The 19,465-nt window shown below is 43.9% G+C and overlaps 1 pseudogene; it reads left to right on the top strand.

The window, feature by feature from the left end:
- Positions 1–437: 437 nt before the first annotated feature.
- LOC120363089 (protein tyrosine phosphatase type IVA 3 pseudogene) lies at positions 438–2,224 on the top strand (annotated as a pseudogene).
- The last annotated feature ends 17,241 nt before the right edge of the window (positions 2,225–19,465 follow it).

Below are 19,465 nucleotides of genomic sequence, written 5' to 3'. Positions count from 1 at the left end.
GATATCCAGCTCTGAGAAACAGGAGTTTGGAGTTGCCCACAGCACTTTGGGGGGCTGTTTTGTTCCTTTGCTTTTTTAAGAGTTGGATTTTCTTTTTTGATTATCCAAACTCCAGGCAGCTTCCTCCCCCACGCCCAAGTTATTTGCACAATATTTGCGGGGTGTGGGGCGGGTTTTTTAAAAGATCTCTTTCTCTTGGACAAGCACAGGGATCTCGTTCTCCTTATTTTGGGGGGCCGCGGGGACTTGTCGGGTCTGTGTCCCCAGCCTTCTCTGCAGCCCCTTTCTGCCCTGTGTGGCCGGCGTTGGGAGGCGCCCCGGCTCGGATAAACTGCCCGGCCCCAGCGGAGGTGAGCCACAAACACACGCGCTTCCTCATCACCCACAACCCCCCCCCCCCAGCGCCCCCCTCAGCGCCCTCACTGAGGACCTGAAGAATGTGGGGCCCCCACCGCGGTGCGCGTGCGCGAAGCGGCCCAGGACGCAGCGCCGCTGGAGGAGGACTCGCCGCGGTTGCGGACCGGCCGTTTGGCGGTGGGGCGCCCCCGCCCGGCGAGGTCGTGGGAGACGGGCTGAGACGGCTGAGTCTGGGCAGGGCCGCGCTCCGCGAGCCCCGGCGGCTGCGCGGCTGTGCGCTGCGCTGGGGCCCGGGCCGGGCTCCAGTCCTGGTGGCGCTGGCCCTCCTCGAGCGTGGGACGAAATACGGGGACGCCATCCCGCTCCTCCGCCAGAAGCGCCGAGGAGCCATCCACAGCGAGCAGCTGACCTACCTGGAGAAGCGCCGGCCCGAACAGAGGCTGCGCTTCAGAGACCCCCACACGCGCGAGACGCGCTGCTGCGTCCTGTGGCTCAGGACCTCGGCTGGGCCTGGCTTCCGGACCTGGGGCCCCTGGTGGCCCTGCCGTGCCCTGCCCTGCCCAGCCCAGCCCAGCCCAGCGGGGGCTCCGTGCCTTGGCCGGCCCCACCTGCCTTTTTCTCCCTGATGCCCCCATCCCCCCATCCCCTTTTCCCCCCATCCCCTCCGTGTGTCCTCCTGGCTCTTTGTCCTGTCTCTGCCGTTTCCATTGGTGGTGCTGCCCGTGGCTCTGTCTCTCCGAGGTGGGTGGGGTGCCCTCTTCCCCAGACCCCCTGCCCGCCCCCTCCCACACCAGCCCGGGCTGGGCTCCTCCGGGCTGCTTGTTGCAGGGCGGGGGTGTATTTCGTAGCCACTGGGCCCAGCCCCTCCTCTGCAGCCCCTTGCCCTGACCTGTTCTCGACACCTTAAGTTATTAGACCCCGGGACAGTCAGATGCTCCGGATGCTACAAGGCAACAAAACAGGAGCCATGAAAAAACAAAAACAAAACTTCAACTTTGCTGAACTCAATAATTTAAAACATTTTTGTAGATTTATTGTAATTTTCTTCCTCAGAAATCTTATAATTCTGCAAAGGGGCACAGTTTTATTTCTACCATTTCGATCTATAGTCCTTTTGTTTTCTTTTCTTGTTTTACCGCACTTGCTAGAACTTCCAGCACGATGTTAAAAGGGTGAGACTGGACATTCTTACCTTGCTCACAATCTTAAAAGGAAAGCACTTAGTCTTTCACGACTAACTATAATGTTAGCTGTATTATTTTTCTCAGTGCTCTTTGTACTAGTCAGCTTGAGCTACCAGAAGAAAATGTCATAAGCTGAGCAAGTTCAACAACAGATTCTTATTTTTACAGCTGTGGAGGCTGAAAGTCTGAGAACAGAATGGCAGCATGCCTGGAATCTGGGGAGGGCTCTCTTCCTGGTTGGCAAACAGCCATCTTGCTGCCACATCCTCATAAGGCCTTTCCATGGAGCATGCGTGTGAAGAGAAAGCAAGGAAGCTCTCTGTGGTGTATTTTCTTGGAAGAACACTAGTCCTACCCAAGTAGAACCACTTGTACGACCTCACTTAACCTTAATTACCACATAAAAGTTCCATCTTCACATACAGTCACACTGGAGATAAAGAGTTCAATATTTAAATTTTGGGGAGACATAATCTAGTCCATAGCACACCTTCTTAAGTTGAGGAAGTTCTCCTTCATACTTAATTTGTTGAGAATTTTTCCTATAAATTGGTGTTAAATGTTTTCAAATGTTTATTCTGCATTGGTTGATATATATTTTTTTTTTTTTAGTCATTTGTGGATGACATGGATGACATATAAATATAGAATTACCTGTGTATCCCTGGAACGAAAACCCACTTGGTCATAGTACAGTATTATTCTTTATATATAATACTGAATTTCACTTGCTAATATTTTATTAACCATAATTGGGAACTATAGTCATGAGAGATATTCGTTTGTAGGGCTTTTTGTTTCTTTTGTGTTTTTTTCTGATTTTAAATACTAGCTCCATAAAATGAATTGTAATATACCCCATTCTATTCCATTTTAGGGAAGTGATAGTACAAAATGGTGTTAACTGTTTCTGAACATTTCATACAATTCTCCAATAAGGCAATATGGGTCTGGAGATTTCTTTATTGACAGTTTATTTTCAATTCAAATTATTTAATAATTGTAAGAATGCTTAAAATATCTATTTAAATTTCAAATTGGATGAGATGTGACAATTTGTGTTTTTTAAGAAATTTGCCCATTTTATCTAAGTTGCCAAATTTATGTGTTTAGAGTAGATTGCAGCATTTTCTATCATAATTTTGATGTCTACGCATTCTGTAGTGTTTTCTCACTTCATTCTTAGTCTTGTAAATTTGTGTGTCCCATTTTCTTTCTTGTCAATTTTGCTACAGTTTTGTTAATTTTATTGACATTTTCAAGGAACCAGCTTTTTGCTTTATTTATTTTTGTTACTGTTTTTCTGTTTTTAATTTAACTGATTTCTGCCCTTTATATTCATTATTTCCATTATTCTGCCTACATTAGATAAATCTAATCAAAATCTAGACAAAAAAATTTTGACCTATTTTTTCTAGGTTCTTGAGGTGGAGCCTTAGATTGTTGACTTGAGACTTTTCTTCCCATTGCATGCATGCAATGCTATCATTTTCCATCTCAGCACTGCTTTAGTTTTGTCTCACAAATTTTATGCTGTATTTTTATTTTCATTCAATGCATTGTTAAAATTTTTCTTGAGACTTGCTCTTTCACTCATAGCTTACTTAGAGTGTTTTTCATTTGTTTACATTTTCTTGTATATTAGTTTCTGTTTCTTGCTGCAAAAAATTCCAAATCTTAGTAGCTTACCACAGAAATGTATTATCTTATAATGCTGGAGTCCAGAAATCCGAACTGTCTTTGGGACTAAATTCAACATGTGAGCAGACCTGAAGTTTCCATGGAAGAATTTTTTCCTTTCTTCATACACTTTTTTGGTGTCTGCTGGCATGTATTTATGGCCACATAACTTCAGACTTTGCTCCTGTTGTTACATTGTTCTTCTTACAGAGTTAACTCTCTCTCTGCTCCCTTTTTATAACAACACCTGTAGTTACATTTATGCTTCACCTATATAATAAGTAAAAATATTATCATCTCAATATCATTAGGCTAATTACATCCATAAGTTTCTTTTTGCCATAGAAGGTAACTTCTACACCAAGTGTTTAGAGATTTTTCTTTTGTATTTCTATTATTTTCTACATTAAGTTTTTTGCAGTTGAAAGATAAGCTCTTTTTTAAGTTTTTGGTAGGTTTGCTGTATGGCTCTGGATGTTGTGTATCTTAGTGTATGTTTCACGGGCACTTGAAAATAATGTGTATTCTGCTGTTGTAAGATAGAATGTTTTCTGTGTATATTAATTAAATATGGTTGGTTGAGAGTGTTGTTGAGTTTTTCTGTATCTTGCTAATTTTCTGTCTACTTTTTCTTTCAGTTGTTGAATGTTGAAGTTTCCAATTTAGTGGCATTGACTCTTTTTTCAGGTTTATTATTATTTTTGCCTTATATATGTAATAGCTATGTTATTTAATGCATACAGAATTATGAATGTTATACATTTTAGTGGACTGATCTTTTTCATAATTGCGTATTGCCACTCTATGTCTCTGACAATTTTCATCAATTGCATGTTTTCTTTATCTGATTTAATATAGTCACTCCTGATTTCTTTTGATTAATGTTTGTATACATATTTTTTCTTTTTTTAGCTTTTAAGCTACCTGAATCATTACATTGGAAGTGATTTTTCCTTAGTTGAGCTTCATATAGCTGAATTATGTTTTTAAACCCACTTGTAAATCATTGTTGTGGTGTTAAGACTTACTTCTGCCATTTTTATTTTATTTTCTGTTTATTCTTTCTACTTTTTTCCTCCTTTTCATTTTTACTACCATTTCCGGACAACTTTAACATTTCTTAAATTCTCTCTGGATTTACCTATAGTGCTGTTGACTGTGTCTTTTGGTACACATTGCTTTTTGGAGATAAATGAACATTTCACTGGTATTAGATACATTTGCATTGTTGTGCAATAATGACTATTACTTCTGAAACTTTAGAAAAATTGCCCCAAATGTCATCTCTACCCATTAAGCAGTAACTCCCTATCCTTATCCCCATCCCTTGGAGACCTCTAAATTACCTTCTGTCACTATGAATTTGCCTATTTCAGGTTTTTCCTATATGTATAAACATACAATATTTGTCTGAGTCTGGCTTATTTCTATTAGCATAATGTTTTTAAGGCTTACTCATGTTGTAGCTTTGATCAGATTTCTTTTCTTTTTTGGCCGAATAATATTTCACTGTTTCTTTATACCATATTTCATTTATTAATTCATCTGTTTATGAGTGTTTCTTACCTTCGGCTATTTTTAATAATGCTCTTATGAGCATACATAAGCATTTGTTTGAGTTCCTGTTTAAAATCCTTTTAAGTATATTTCTATGAGTGGAATTGTTAGTTTCTGTAGTAATCCTATGCATGACTTTCTTTGCAACCACGTATTGATTTCCACAGTGGTTGCAACATTTGACATTCCTACTAGCAATGTACAGGGGTTCCAGTTCTCTACATCTTCTATAATTCTTATTGTATTTATTATTGTTATTGTATTTTAACTTATAAGCATCCTGGTAGATGTGGAATGGTATTTTATTGTGGATTAATTTGCATGTTTTCAATAGCGTTTCTGTATCTGGAGATGTTTCAAATTATCCATTCTTGAAGGACAGTTTTACCAGTTATGCAATATTTGGTTGATAGTTTCCCCCCCTACTTCCCTTGCCTTTTTCCAAAGATCATTTCATATATTTGTTAGCTGCATAAATGTCTTCTTTTGAAAAGGGTCTGTTCATATCCTTCACCCACTTTTTAATGGGGTTGTTTTTTTCTTGTAAATTTGTTTAAGTTCTGTGTAGATTCTGGATATTAGCCCTTTGTCCGTTTTTCCCATTCTTTGGTTGCTGGTTCATTCTAATAATAGTTTCTTTTGCTGTGCAGAAGCTCTTAAGTTTAATTAGATCCCATTTTTTCTATTTTGGCTTTTGTTGCCATTGCTTTTGGTGTTTCAGTCATGAAGATCTTGTCTATGCCTATGTCCTAAATGGTATTGCCTCAGTTTTCTTCTAGGCTTTTTATGATGTTAGATCTTATGTTTAAATCTTTAATCCACCTGGAGTTAATTTTTTTTATAAGGTGTTAAGGAAGGGTCCAATTTCAGCTTTCTGCATATGGCTAGCCAGTTTTCCCAACACCATTTATTAAATAGGGAATGCTTTCCCTATTGCTTGTTTTTGTCAGGTTGTCAAAGAGCAGCTGGTTGTAGATGTGTGGCATTACTTCTGAGGTGTCTGTTCTGTTCCGTTGGTCTATATCTCTGTTTTTGTACCAGTACCATGCTGTTTTGATTACTGTAGACTTGTAGCATAGTTTGAAGTCAGGTAGCATGATGCCTCCAGCTTTATTCTTTTTGCTTAGTATTGTCTTGGCTATGTGGGCTCTCTTTTGGTTCCATATGAAGTTTAAGGTGATTTTTTCCAGTTCTGTGAAGAGGGTCACAGGTTGCTTGATGGGGATAGTGTTGAATCTGTAAATTACTTTGGGCAGTATGACCATTTTCACCATACTGATCCTTCCTAACCGTGAGCATGGAATGTTTCTCCATCTGTTTGTGTCCTTTCTTATTTCCTTGAGCAGTGGTTTGCAGTTTGCCTTGAAGAGGTCCTTTACATCCTTTGTTAGTTGTATTCCTAGGTATTTTATTCTCTTTGTAGCAATTGTGAATGGCAGTTTATTTTTGATTTGGCTCTCTCCAAGTCTTTTATTGGTGTATGGGAATGCTCGTGTGTGTGTGTGTCTCTGTTGTATACTTGTGAAAGTTGCAGGCTAGGCTTTCTACCCAATCTGTGCTATGCTGGGTGGATGTAGAGTCACACTTCTTACTGTAGTGTTTGGTTGGAGTAGAATGGTTATTATCTAGAAGTTTTCTGTACTGCTGGACTATCTTTGTCCTCAACTTTCATCTAGACAGGGCAGGCTTTTATTGGAACATTTTCGTCTGCACCTGTTTGTGTTTAGAGGATGCCAGTTTCTTCAGCTCTAAGTCTGGACATGTAAAGAAAAAAAAAACTGAGAGGAACAGCTATTATGTTATTTCTAGGATGCCAATCATAGGTGGTCTGTCTTCTTTCTACCTTTCAGATTTTTCTTATGCTTTATTTATATACAATTTTCAGGGATTTTATTTAGACTTAGCAAGATGAATAAGGTTGAAAGTCTGTTTATCTTCCCAGAAACAGAAGTCTTAGATCTGCTTTTGTTTTAACTATAAAGTGGGAGTAAGGATAAGTATAGTGTGGATCAGTAGGTGTTGGTGAAAATTCTGTTCCAGGAAGATAAGTGGAAAACAATGTTTGTCTCTTGAATGCTTTATTTTTAGAGATGATCAGAGAATCCACATCATAACTTGGCTCTTAGAGGTACAGTTAGCAGTTGAGATCATCTGTGTGATAGCAGGCCCATTTGACACGTTGACTATTAGTTCATATCAGAACAAACTTATTTCAAGAAACATCAAAGAGTTCTAGAATGAAGCCACATGCTGTTTACCCTTCTTCCAGTGGTGTGGTCATTATCCTTATCAGTAGGTGGTTCTTGAAGCAGAGTAAAAATAAGAACTAGGGCAAGAAGAGGCAGAGAGCAAGAAAAAGTTCTTGTTACAAAAATTATAGGAAGCTCTTCTATTTTTTTCAATCCTTATATTGATGCAGTAACATAATTTGTCAATAACTTATTCACTGTTTTAGCTTCCTAGAGAAGATAAACTTGGGGGTAAACAGGGTCAAAATGGTGCTGAGATTCATAGTGTCAATATTTACTAGTTCTTTCTGTAGAGGAGAAGGTGCATTTGGAGTTGAAGAACCAAACTTTGCAAAAGCCAAAGAGATGCTATCAGTGCCTAAGTCTACATGAGCCTTCAAAAGCACAGTGATGGCCCTTTTCACTGAAAGTTTGCAGTGACTCACACTCTCAGGCAGCTGAAATAATGCAGCTCAGGACTCAGCTCCGACAACACGGAACCATGGGTAGTATCGACATGATTTAATTAAGAGGACTCAATCTCAGTGACTTGGCATTAAAAATATAGTCAGCAATGGGACTGCTGGGTCAAATGGAATTTCTATTTCCAGATCCTTGAGGAATTGCCACCCTGTCTTCCACAATGGTTGAACTAATTTACACTCCCACCAACAATGTAAAAGTGTTCCTATTTCTCCACATCCTCTCCAGCATCTGTTGTCTCCAGATTTTTTAATGATCACCATTCTAACTGGTGTGAGATGGTATCTCAATGTGGTTTTGATTTGTAAGTCAGGGGCTAGAGGAAGAATAGCAGGGATTTGGGGGAGAGGGGAGGGATAGCATTAGGAGAAATACCTAATGTAGAGGATGGGGTGATGGATGCAGCAAACCACCATGGCACGTGTATACCCTATGTAACAAACCTGCACATTCTGCACATGTACCCCAGAACTTAAAGTATAATAATAATAATAATAATAATAATAATAATAATAAATACAGTAAGAGGTGAATAAATAAATAAATAAATAGCTCTTACCATCTCAGCTAGAGTAGAGGGTATGTAAAGAAAATAACTTAGAAATAAATAATAGGTCTTTTTGAAGTTACCTATCCTTTAATATTCAAATGAAATGGTCTGTCTCCTAAATTATTGTGGAAGATCAACTGATTCAATTACATTGTAACCTGATGCTATGCTGCTTACTGCACTGGTCACCACAAGTTACAGTTCTTAGCCATTCTTCTAAGTTCCAAGGATAGTCAGAAAGAGATATATGTGTATGTGTATATGTATATACACATACACATATAGAGAGAGCGAGCGAGAGAGAGAGAGTGCAACTTAAACAAGTAAACAAAATTCTATACTAATCTGCTAAATGTGTCAACAAATTGACATCCCAATCCATGCTCAAAGAATAAAATTGAATGTCCTTGAAGAGATCTTCCTGAACATTTACATTTAGTGCTCCTAACTATGCTACAACTTATATCAATTGTTTTAGACAATGGGATTTCGGTCACATATCCAAGATTTTCTGAAGTGTAGCCTTTTATATAATAAGCCCTAATGTGTTTTTCTTAGCATATACTTAAAAATGGAGATGAGAAATCTTTCTTTCTAATTTGTCTTTCATTTATGCCTCATTTCCAGGCTGGCTTTCGCTGGGGTCTTTGAAATGACCGACATTTCCCTCACTGATTGCCTCTGGCATTTCCTACGTCTGAAGCAGACAAGAGAGTATGCCCCAAGGATCTATTACGGGCTTCTAGAGAATCCAGAAGGAAAAGGCCACATGCACCTATAGGTTCCTCGAGAACTCATCCCCTGCTGGCCCCACACACCTGGAATGGTCACCAGGCCACAGGACCCTGGTGACAACTGTCTCCCCTCGCCCTGCATCCTCTCCAAGGCTCCCAAGCCCAGGCGGGTGGCTGTGGATCCTCCCTGAGGAAGTGAACCTTCAGGAGTGAGGCACTAGCCCTCTGTGGTGGCCTCTGTGCTGAGGAAAAGCAGCCACAGCAGCCGGGACAGGGGACCACAGCGGGAGGCCTGGGGTTGCTCTGGGAGAGAGGAGCCCCACCTCCACCCTCTATCTGCAGGGATGGGGGGCCTTGGGCCCATTTCTTTCCTGCTTCTGCCGCTGGCCTTGGCCCTGGCTTCATCTTCCCTGATTCTTCTCCTACACCCCACCCTGACAGCCCTTGGGCCTGTTCAGATGGCTTCTGCACAGGGTGGGTATCAGTCCCTGGGTGCCCCTCCACTGCAGGGTGAAAAGTCCTGTCCTGGAGAGTGACGTAAGAGAGGCTGGAGGGGACGCTGTGGTGTCATCAAGGCTGAGCCAAGAGGGTTGGTGGGGTGCATGTCCATCCCAGACCTCAGCAGGCAGAGAAGGGTCCATGGCAGCCTCCTCTGTTCCCACCTTGAGTTTCAGAGGGCACGGTTTCTCCCACTTCTGAACCAGGGCCAGCACAGGACACACCCCAAACTTCCAAGGTTATTTGAGGACTGTGAGGCTGCTTGGCTGGGACCTTCCTGAGCCCAAGAGAAATTCAGCCCTGTGAGGTCCCTGCAGACCATGCCCTACAGCTGCACAAAGGTCAGGGTAGTGAAAACCAAAGAGGCCAGGGTAAGCCAAATCCCTGGGTTGGTCCCTTAGGGCTTGTGTCCTGATATGTCCAGAAGGCTCTCTGTCATGACTCACTTAGAAACCAGGTGCCGTGAGTGAACCTGGGGTAGGGTGCGTCTGTGACACCCTGTCAGCCTCTTCCATGCCCTGGAGCTTCTGGAAGCCGCACTTCCAGAATGAAAAGGGGATGCTGACCCTTTCCCTAAGCCCCAGCACAGCACAGTTGGAAGCTACCATTTCTCCTCAGGAAAAAGAGATATATTTGGAAAGAAAACATGAATTGGTAAGAATAAGCTTTGAGCACAAAGAGGACGTGCTAACCTGAGACAAAACAGATTTTCTCTGCACAGGACAGACCAATATTGTCTGGGAGAAAACTTTTCCCACCAGGAAAGGCATTAGAATCATGATCGGGTTGCCCAGATGTGCATCAGCTTTGGAGCAGTGTTCTGTATAATGGTGAAGGTGGCCTGGGACATTTGCCACCCATGGCCTAGGCTGTCAGGCGCTGGCCAGGCAAACAGCCTCCCTGGCAGCAAAGCACAATTGCTGTCGCTGTCCCTGATCCTCCTTTTAACAGAATAGCTGTGGCCCATGGGGGTGTCTTGGTGACTGCAGGCCATCTCTCTGAGGTTTCTCTTTTGTTCTGGATGGGATGGGCTCTATGGTAGCAAGAACACCCATCTGCCTGGGCTTGGAGTTCCTTTTGAGCCAATTTAACAGTGAAGGACCACATCCATGCCAAGGCCTCAATTCATCCTCCAGGATTTGTCCAGCAAGGGTGATGGCTGCCTGGGCTTCAGCAGCCCTAGTGTGCACAGTCTTCCTGTGTCTGGGCCCTGGCTCTGGGCAGTGGCTGAGCAGGGCCTGCCTTTTTGCAGGGGACCTTTCTGCTCTGTGCCTTTTTTCTTGGGGTTAAGAGACTCCAGGTTATGACTGATGTGTTTCTAGAAGTGGCTTTCTGGAGGTGCCCCTCTGTTCTCTGGCAGGGGCTGTCCTGAGTCCTGCACACCTATGTCCCAACTCCCTTGGTCTGGGCCTCCTGCCAGGGGAACTGCCATCAGTAGGGCCAAGCACCTTGGTCTGACTCTTCTGTGGGGCCTTCCCTTTTGGTCCCGTAAGTTCCAGCTGTCCCACGTTGGTCCCTCACTTCCATGGGAGCAGGTCTCTGTAGCAGACTTTGAAGCCACAGGCTGGTGGCTTCACGAGCCCAAGAGGAATTCAGCCCTGTGAGGCCCCTGCAGACCATCTCCTACAGCTGCATAAAGGTCAAGGTAGTGGAAACCAAGGAGGCCAGAGTGAGCCAAATCCTGGCACAGTCCTGGAGGAGGATGCCAGAGGCACAGCCTGGAGGCTACTTCCCTGACTCTTGCCTCCACTGTGAGCTCACACTTAGGAACAAGCTGTGCTTTCTGGCATTGCTTTCCTGGAACCAAAGCAACAGAAGTTCTAGAGAGTTGGAGACTTGCTGGTCTCTACAGACCCCATACTCCTCAGATTCATATGAACACTTTGGGCAATTGTGATCACACTGGATCCCGAGGTAACCTCCCAGGGAGAGAGTTTCTCCTCCTTGGCCTCCACTGGCTTCATGGTGTCTTCATCCCTTGCAGATCAGGACCCTGGGCTGAACTCCAGCACAGCTCTGCCACCACACGGGTTTCAGTCTCCTCCCATAGCTGGTTCCTGGCCATTGCTGGACTCAGATGCAGCTCTAGGCTGGCTCTCCAAATTCCCCCTGCAGGGCTGCATGTGAGGAACTGAGAAGGCCACCTGACCTCCTGTCCAGTCCGAGGAGCAACTGAGCACCTGCGATTGTCACCAGGTAGGGTCCCTCTCATAGGTGAGGGGACAAGAAGAGGACTGTCTAGGGTGGGGACTGACATTTTTGTCATTCTTTCCCTCCTAGACTAGGAGCCCTCCATTCTGGCCTTTCTCTTGTTCTAGTTTCTAAGGCTGTTCTCCCAGAAATTTGGCAACCTGGGCTGTGAAGGAGTCAGCCCCAGATTGGCAGATAGCCAAGGAGGGAAACATGGAGTGTGGGGGGGTGGGGGTTGAGCCTCACCTGCCTGAAGAATTAGGGGCTCCAGGGACTGGCGGCTTGGACCCCACCTGTGCATTGCTTGAAACCTTTTAATATGGGCTTCCAGCATCTGTTAGGTATAGGGATGGAGGAAATACAGCTGCTGTGAGGCATCCACATGAGATTTCTGAGCCCTCCCGGATGCTGGGTTTCTGGGTCTGCCGTGACTGTAAGGCTTGGGAGCAGCATGGCTGGCAGTGAGCCAGGAGAGAGGCACACTCATGGGAACCACACCTTCACTGACCTCCTCACCTTCCCGCCCAAATGGACTTGCAGGTTGCTTTCCAGATGCTTCTAGTTTGGGCCCCTGAATGAGAAACTTGCTAATACTTCAGGGCCTGCTGAAGTCCCCTTCTGACTTCTCATCGTCATTCTGCAGAACCGTCACTAATGTCCTTCCTAAGCTTCCCCTTGGATCTTCTGGGACCCTCTCCAGCCCTCCATCCTGACTCTTCCCCTGTTCTAGTTTGAAGCTTACGGAGCCCTCCCCAGAGAACATTTCAGAGCTCCTGGACCCCATCTTCTGCACATCCTTGTTTCTCTCCCTGGAAAATTCAGAAGGCTTGGAGGGAAAGACATCTTCCTGATGCTGCCACCTCTCTGGGACTTCCCCCTGAGGCTGCATCAGGTGCCAGTGCCTGGACTCTGCAGGGAGGGCTGCACAGCTGTGCGTCTTTGGTGAAATTCCTTTGACTGCTGCTGTTGCTCCTGTGTTCAGCTTGATGGCATCCCCGAGAAGGATGGAGCTGAATTTGGGCTCTGGGAAGCGGACTGTCTGAGGAAGGTGGGGAGTGGGATGTCTAAAGACCACCCGAGAGGTTTAGAGAGGGGAAAACATGGCTCCACTGTAGTGGCTTGAGCAAAGGCCATTCCAGATGTTGATTTTCAGTGAGGATGAGAGACTGTGGCTTCTCCTGGGATGTAGGGCAAGGTACTCCACCGCCCCTAACCCAGGATAGGGAAGAGTAGAGTAGATTTGGGAGAGAGAACTCTGTGCCAGAGTCCAGGGCCAGGTTGGAGTCAAAGGTTGGGGTTGGGCTACATGTGGGGCCAGGGCCAGGCCTGGGAAGGCTCTGCAGGTACTTTAGAGTCTGAACTGGAAAAAAATTAGAGGATTCATTGAATGAAACAGAGTGTGATTTGGGGGATGAAGCCTTCCTAGAAACCCAGGCCATAGCCTCAGGGACTCACTGTGCAGAGAGGGGTGGCCCTAGAATAGCCAGCTACCTGTAAATGGTCCCCCAAGGCAGTGGCATCAGACAGCTGCTGAGGACCAGCCAGTGGCTCTAGCTGGGCTGTTGTGCTCCTGAAAGGTTGTGGGACTGTGGTGGCCCCTCATCACCCACTGTCTTCATCGTATTTCTCAGAGAACACCAGGGCCTGTCTGACCGCTTCTCTCCTTCTCCTTCCACATCTTCATCCCTGCTGTCTTGGTGATGTGTGTCTCCTGGAAATCAGGGTTGAGGAAAGTAGGGCAACCACCTCATCTGCCTGTGTGTGCGGTCTCCCCAGAGAAATACGCTGCAGCTGGGATTGTCACTGTCACAAAGGCAGAGATGCACCTGGCTCCGGCAACCTCTTGCCACCAGGAGAGGTTTGAGATAGGGTCACTGGAGCAATGGAGGCCCAGGATCACTGGGACCGGAGAAGGCAATGGCCGGCTGTTGTGTGGAGACAAGCTCTGAGGGACAGTACCCAGTGGGTGTGCCATCCTGTCACTGTGAGGACCAGTCAGGCTAGAGTTGGGTGGAGGCAGGTAGAAGCGAGACCACAGGACTGGGGGCCTGTCAAGGGGGAAAGCATACGTGGCCAGGTTGAAGGTGTTCTAGGGAAAGCAGAGGCTCTTCTGTCCAAGAGGCATCCAGGGATGACAGCACCCAACGGGACCTGCAGACAGTGTGGAGGCCAGAGGACCGGGGAAGTCTATGAGGTCACGCGGGCTGGAGAAGCATCTCTCACACACTCCTCACGTGGCTGCTGGGCTCTGGCAGGCACTGGTTTTTACTCCTCACATCGGGGGTCTTAAGGGCTGATGAAAGCTGCTCTCACCAGGGCTTCAAGACACTCAAGAAAGGAGACAGGAGGTGCAAGCTGCAGCCATGAGCAGCGGGTCTGGGAGGCCAGGAGGGCTGGGCACCTGCTGCCCATGGACTCCAAATCCTCCACTGCTGACTTCACAGAGCTCTGCCTATCCCTGGCCCCAGGGCTTTAGTCACATGTGTCCTTTTCCATGGTCCCTCACTCCCAGGTCAGGCCTAGGCCACGAGTTGCGTCCTAGCCCCTGGTAAGAAGGAGAACATGGGATGGAAGGAGAAGGCGCCTCACCTTTGCAGAGGGGAGTCAGGTTCTGAACTTCCTCCAGCACCCTCAGGATATTTCTGCTGGTAGAAAGCAGAAGACTGGGCTGTGGTGGTGAGGGAGGGGCCTGGAGGTCTCACAGAGGCTGAGCAGACATCACCTCGGTGCAGCTCATGGGGGATTTCACCCTGGAGTTCACACAGCTGTGTCCAAGGCCACATGGTCTGGACAGTGATGGCCAGGCAGGCAGTGGGAAGCACTATGTCACTGACAAAGGTCTTCCACAGACACCCCTCATGGTCCTCACAACCACCTCATGGAGAGAAAGGATGGGCGATTGCAAAGTGGAGTCAGCCTTAGCTGAGAGAGACAGCTGTCCACGTGGAGCCGGAGGCCACTGCTGCACACTCAGGTTGTCATTGGTCCCCTCCTGCCCACCTCCCCTGCCTCCCCACTGTGCTACACCCATTTTCTGCCCTGTCTACCCATGGCTTCATTACAGCAGGGAATCTGAGAAAGATCCCATGTTTTTTGCTTCCTGCGAGCTTCCTACTCAGGCCTCTCAACATGACTCCCTAGCAACAGGCAAAGCTATGTCACATCTTGGGGGGCCTGCGATGGGCAGAGCCTTACCTTTCAGCATGCTGCTATTATTTCTGATCCTGACCCTTGATCTGAGCTCCATTTGAACTTGAGAAACAAGAAAGAATGAGGGGCTGAGACCAGTTCTTCCTCCTGTCTTCCTAGACAAGCTCCAGACAGGCGGTGCTCATGAATGACACGATTGTCTCTATCTAGCTCTTGGAGCTCTGTCTTCTTGTAGCTCTTTCTACTCATATTAAAACTGAATCATAGTTTATGTTTTCCTTCTTTGAAAAATGCAAACAGGGATTTTCTACATAAAGTCCACTCTGGATGTCCTCAGTCCCTGTTCCTCTGCTCAAGAAACATGCAGACTCAGGCCTGCAGGCTCTGCTGAGATGGCAGGGAGGGTTCTGTTTCCGAGGAAGCCAGAGACAGCTCCAGTCTCTGCTGGGAGGGTCTTGGGCTCAGCACAGCCCCAAGATCATCCCACACACAGGCTGGGCCCTAAGGCACCTGCCCTGGGAAGGTGACTGATGCGCCTGGGCTCAGACCCTGTCCTCCCACAGAGACCTCACCCTACCAAGTCCCAGTGCTTCATTTTCCCCTGACCCACAGATGGTCTGAGAGCTTGAGATGAAAATCCTATGCTCACTCTAACCTTTGCCTTCCCTGCCTGTCCCTAGAGGGATGATGTGATTTCAACTAGAAATCTAGTTGATTTGGAAAAGTGAAAATGAGAGCAAGAATAAAATAATTATTCTCCCTAAGAATTATTCTCTGAGCCATTCTCCATAAGACTCCTTACCTTCCTGCTGTTCTTCTTCAGAGAGGAGGTGGTGAGGGTGGATTATTCGGTGCAGGGGACTAACAGAGTGAGGAGTTCCAGGCTACGCAGAGGATGAGGATGAAATTCATCATGGAGGTAGTAAAGTTGGGGCTCAGCCATGGGTCAGTAAAGCTTTTCGGAGGAGACAGGAGGTTCTTTATTGAATGACACTGCTGGCCTTGTGTAACTGAGCCCTGGGCATCCCCTCTGGGACTAGGGACTGGGGGCCCAGGCCAGCAGCACAGAGCTGTAGCCTTCTCCTCAGGAAGGGCTCCTGAGCTGGGTGGGGGTGGGGGCAGTGTGGGAGGAGGATGCTGAAGCGCAGCCCCTCCGCAAACACTCATCCCTGGATCCCTGCATTCTCCTGGCCTTCCAGATCCCTGCTTCCAACTGCCCCTGTGCAACCTGTCAAAGACACACCTGGGTCCATTTTCTATTCTTTCCCCATGGAACACAGATGTTACCTGGCTCCCGTTAGCCCTTGGAGAGCTAGAGCTAGTCCTGAGCTCTCCAAGGGTTAGTCCTGTTAGTCTCCTGTGTCGCCAGCAACCCATTTTCAGCACCTCTTAGAAAGAAGCCAGGCATGGGGTGCTTAGTTCTGCTCTCCACCACAAGCAGCTGGTCATCAGCTCAGTCCCACTGACTCCAGCCTCACAGGTGAGGCACACATATTTTAAAACTCAGAGAAGCAGGGACTGTATTTTGGGCAGAATAAGAAGAAGTAGTATCAAGACCACTAAAATGAGGAAATGCTGAATTCTTGGACTGGAAAATAATGAAAGTTTGTCAAAGTGTTTTTGAGTGTGTGTGTGTGTGTGTGTGTGTGTGTATGCGTGTGTGTGTGATAGCAAGCTTTATAAGTCTTTGTGTATCTTTCATAACTCAGAATTATGATTCTAATATAGAAGTAACATTTAGAGGTGTGATTATTTGTATTATTGCTAAACATAGTTTTATGAATTTTAAATAATATGTTTGACATTTTGTGTCATTCCCTGTGGAAAGATAGTAAAAGTTAATGGAAGTCAAAACAACTAAAATATTAAAATTTCACAAAATTAAGTATAAAATAAAGTTCTACTTCTGGGTTAATGAGAGTAGAAAAGTTATTATATGTGAAAATTATGAGGATGAAAGAGGTTCTTAAGTAAAAATCCTTAGAAAATAACCAAAATTCCTAGGAGAGTTTCAGGCTTTCAAAGGCTGTGAAAGGGTGAAAATTTCAATGAGTCTATAATGTGATAGCGATTTTCAGCATTAAACTTCTGCTACTTTCAGTTCAGACTGAGGTATCACAAGAGGAGAGACAAGAGAATCGGGGCAGCAGGAGGTTAGAAAAAGAGGCAGGGATGAAATAGAACATATTCATGAAGGAGAACACCTGAGGTTTATATTGGTGTGCTGTTTGTAACAATTACAATATGTTCAAGAACATTTATTTTGCAAAAATCTTAGTCATCTATATGAACATTTATGTATTGCATTTGATTTTTATTTCTTTAGACGTTTTTGCATTTTCAAAAACTCAATTTTAAAAATTATTTATTGAACATCTATGGAGTATGCGAGTGGTTGAGTATGCACATGTATGTGTATACATGTGTGTGCTTACTCATGTGTATGAGTATGTGCATGTATGATTAAGTATAGGTATGTGTACACATGCATGGATATATGTGTAAGTCGGTGTGTATGTATGTCTATGTTTACATGCATGTATGTGAATGTTTCTGTGGAAGCTCTTGTTTGTAATTACGTGCATGTTCATTTGCATATTTATATACGTGGATCTATGTGTGTAAGTGGGTGTGTATTAATGGGCATATGATACTTTTTTGTCTGCAGCATATGCACCTAAATGTCACAGATGCGACAAATGTCACAGCTACCACAAGATCTACAAGTTCATAGGGGTTACATTAAAGTTTATAGTGGTTACATTTTCAGAACACCATAATCCTAACTTTCTGCACAGTCTATTGGAAGACCTAAAGCTACAAAACCCCGAATGATCTGGTTTGTACATCTTACTAACAATATTCATTTGTTGACAGCTTCTGTGGAATTGAATATCAGCTTTTCTTAGCTGTATATCAGTTAAGCGGCTTCAGAAAAGTTCCCTTTGTTTTAAAAATTATACTAATTTGAACATCATCACTTATCAGGTTTGAAAAAATAGAATATTTTTATTCCTATAAGCTTTATTAATGTACTGATTTCATATTTTCCCTTAGCTCTTTTGTTTTGGTGGTGGTTGAAGTCATGCTATTGAATGATACAATGACTAGAGATAGTTTTAAAAAGTTTTACTTTATAGCTTCTGAAACCAGGAGTATGAAAAGTGCTCTGGGCATAGACTGTGGGCTAAGAAAATGTCTTCAGTCCTGTAGTGTCTGCTCCTTAATGTTAGAGGAATGAAGTAGATGTTCATACAACTAGTTATTTTAAATTGGGGAAGTGTTCTAACTCATAAGTTTACAACCTCACAAATAATTGGGTACATCATCTTTATCTCTTAATAAGGAACTTGAAAATAAATGCTTTGGATGGAAAACAGAATGAGGTGAGGGTGTGTGACCCCATGTATGATGGGGTGCAGGTCAGGTTCTCTTTCTTCCTGCCTAGACCTGCCATGCCCCTTGATAGAAGGTTTTTAGGTCATAAGGAGAATTTTCAAAATGCTACTATGTTATTAATTTTGGAGTCTTTCCAAGAAGCACTTTGTGTCAGTGTCAGAACCGCTTTCTACTTAATTAGTTTCTGCTCTTATCATTTTTTCTTAATCTTTTCTTCCTTGTTTAGCTTTTCTCTTTCTCACTTACACAGTTGGATGCTTAGATTGCGTTTTTCAGCTATTGTTCTTTTTAATATCCCTCTAAATAATCTCACAAACCTTGATTTATTATTATTTAACTTTCAATTCATGTTTTCTAATATCTGTTGTTTTTATTTTTCAACATTGGATTAGTTAGATTGGTGTTTCACAAATTTCAAGCATATGGATGTTTTTAGGTGCCTCTTTGTAATGAAGTCTAGCTTTTATAGAAAATACACTTTATGTTTTTATTTCTTTGAAATGTGGAGGCTAAATTTCTAGCCCAGCATTAGTCCAATTTTTGTATATGTTCTACATATACACAGAAAGGATATGCATTTGGCAAGGAATGGGTACACTTTTCTTTCTGTACATGTCCATTATATCAAGTTCTGTCTAATGTACTCATTAATATTTAACCCATCCACTGAGTTCTGAATTTCAATAGTGACATTTGTAAGTGCTAAAGTTCCCATTTTATTCTTTTATAAAGTTTACTTCTTTGGCAAATTTTCTACAACTGTTTATTTTCAGGTACATTTATTGTTTTTTCAATTTCAGCTGTGTTTTTCATTTTATTAACTAGATATTCATTATCATTTGGCTCTTATCTTTTTATTTTTGTAAACCATTTAATTGATTTGTGATCATCTCTAGACCTTCATTTATTGTTTTAACATATTTATATTATGGTCTTCCTCAAGTTAATAATTTTTAAATAAACTCTTAGTTTTCTAGTGTTCTTGTATGCAGAGTCCTTTAACACCTCTCTCTTCATAGGTCCCTCCATTGCTTTTCATTTTTAATTCAAACTCATCTTCAGTGTTTTGGGTTTGTCTCCACAACAGTCTTCTATAATTTGTGTGTGAGGTCAGGAATTTGATTTTACTCTATTAAAAGCTAACAACTTACCCTCATGCCAGTTATGTAAAGCTAGTCTCATATTTGAAAACCAATCAATGCCATCTACTGTGTTAATAATTTAAAGAAAATGGAATAATTATATCAGTTGATACAGAACCATCATTTGACGATATTCAATACCCATTCATGATACAAGCTCTCAGCCAACTAGGAACAGAATGTAACTTACTCAACCTGATAAAGAACATCTTTAAAGAAATATGCAGCTAGCATCACATTTAATGATGAAAGAGTTGATGCTTTTACCCCAAGATGAGGAACGAGGCAATACCTGTCCTTTGAGGACTCCACA

This window comes from Saimiri boliviensis, chromosome 11 (assembly GCF_048565385.1).
Source record: "Saimiri boliviensis isolate mSaiBol1 chromosome 11, mSaiBol1.pri, whole genome shotgun sequence".
Lineage (NCBI taxonomy): Eukaryota > Metazoa > Chordata > Mammalia > Primates > Cebidae > Saimiri > Saimiri boliviensis.
This window is presented reverse-complemented; position numbering and strand designations above follow the sequence as displayed.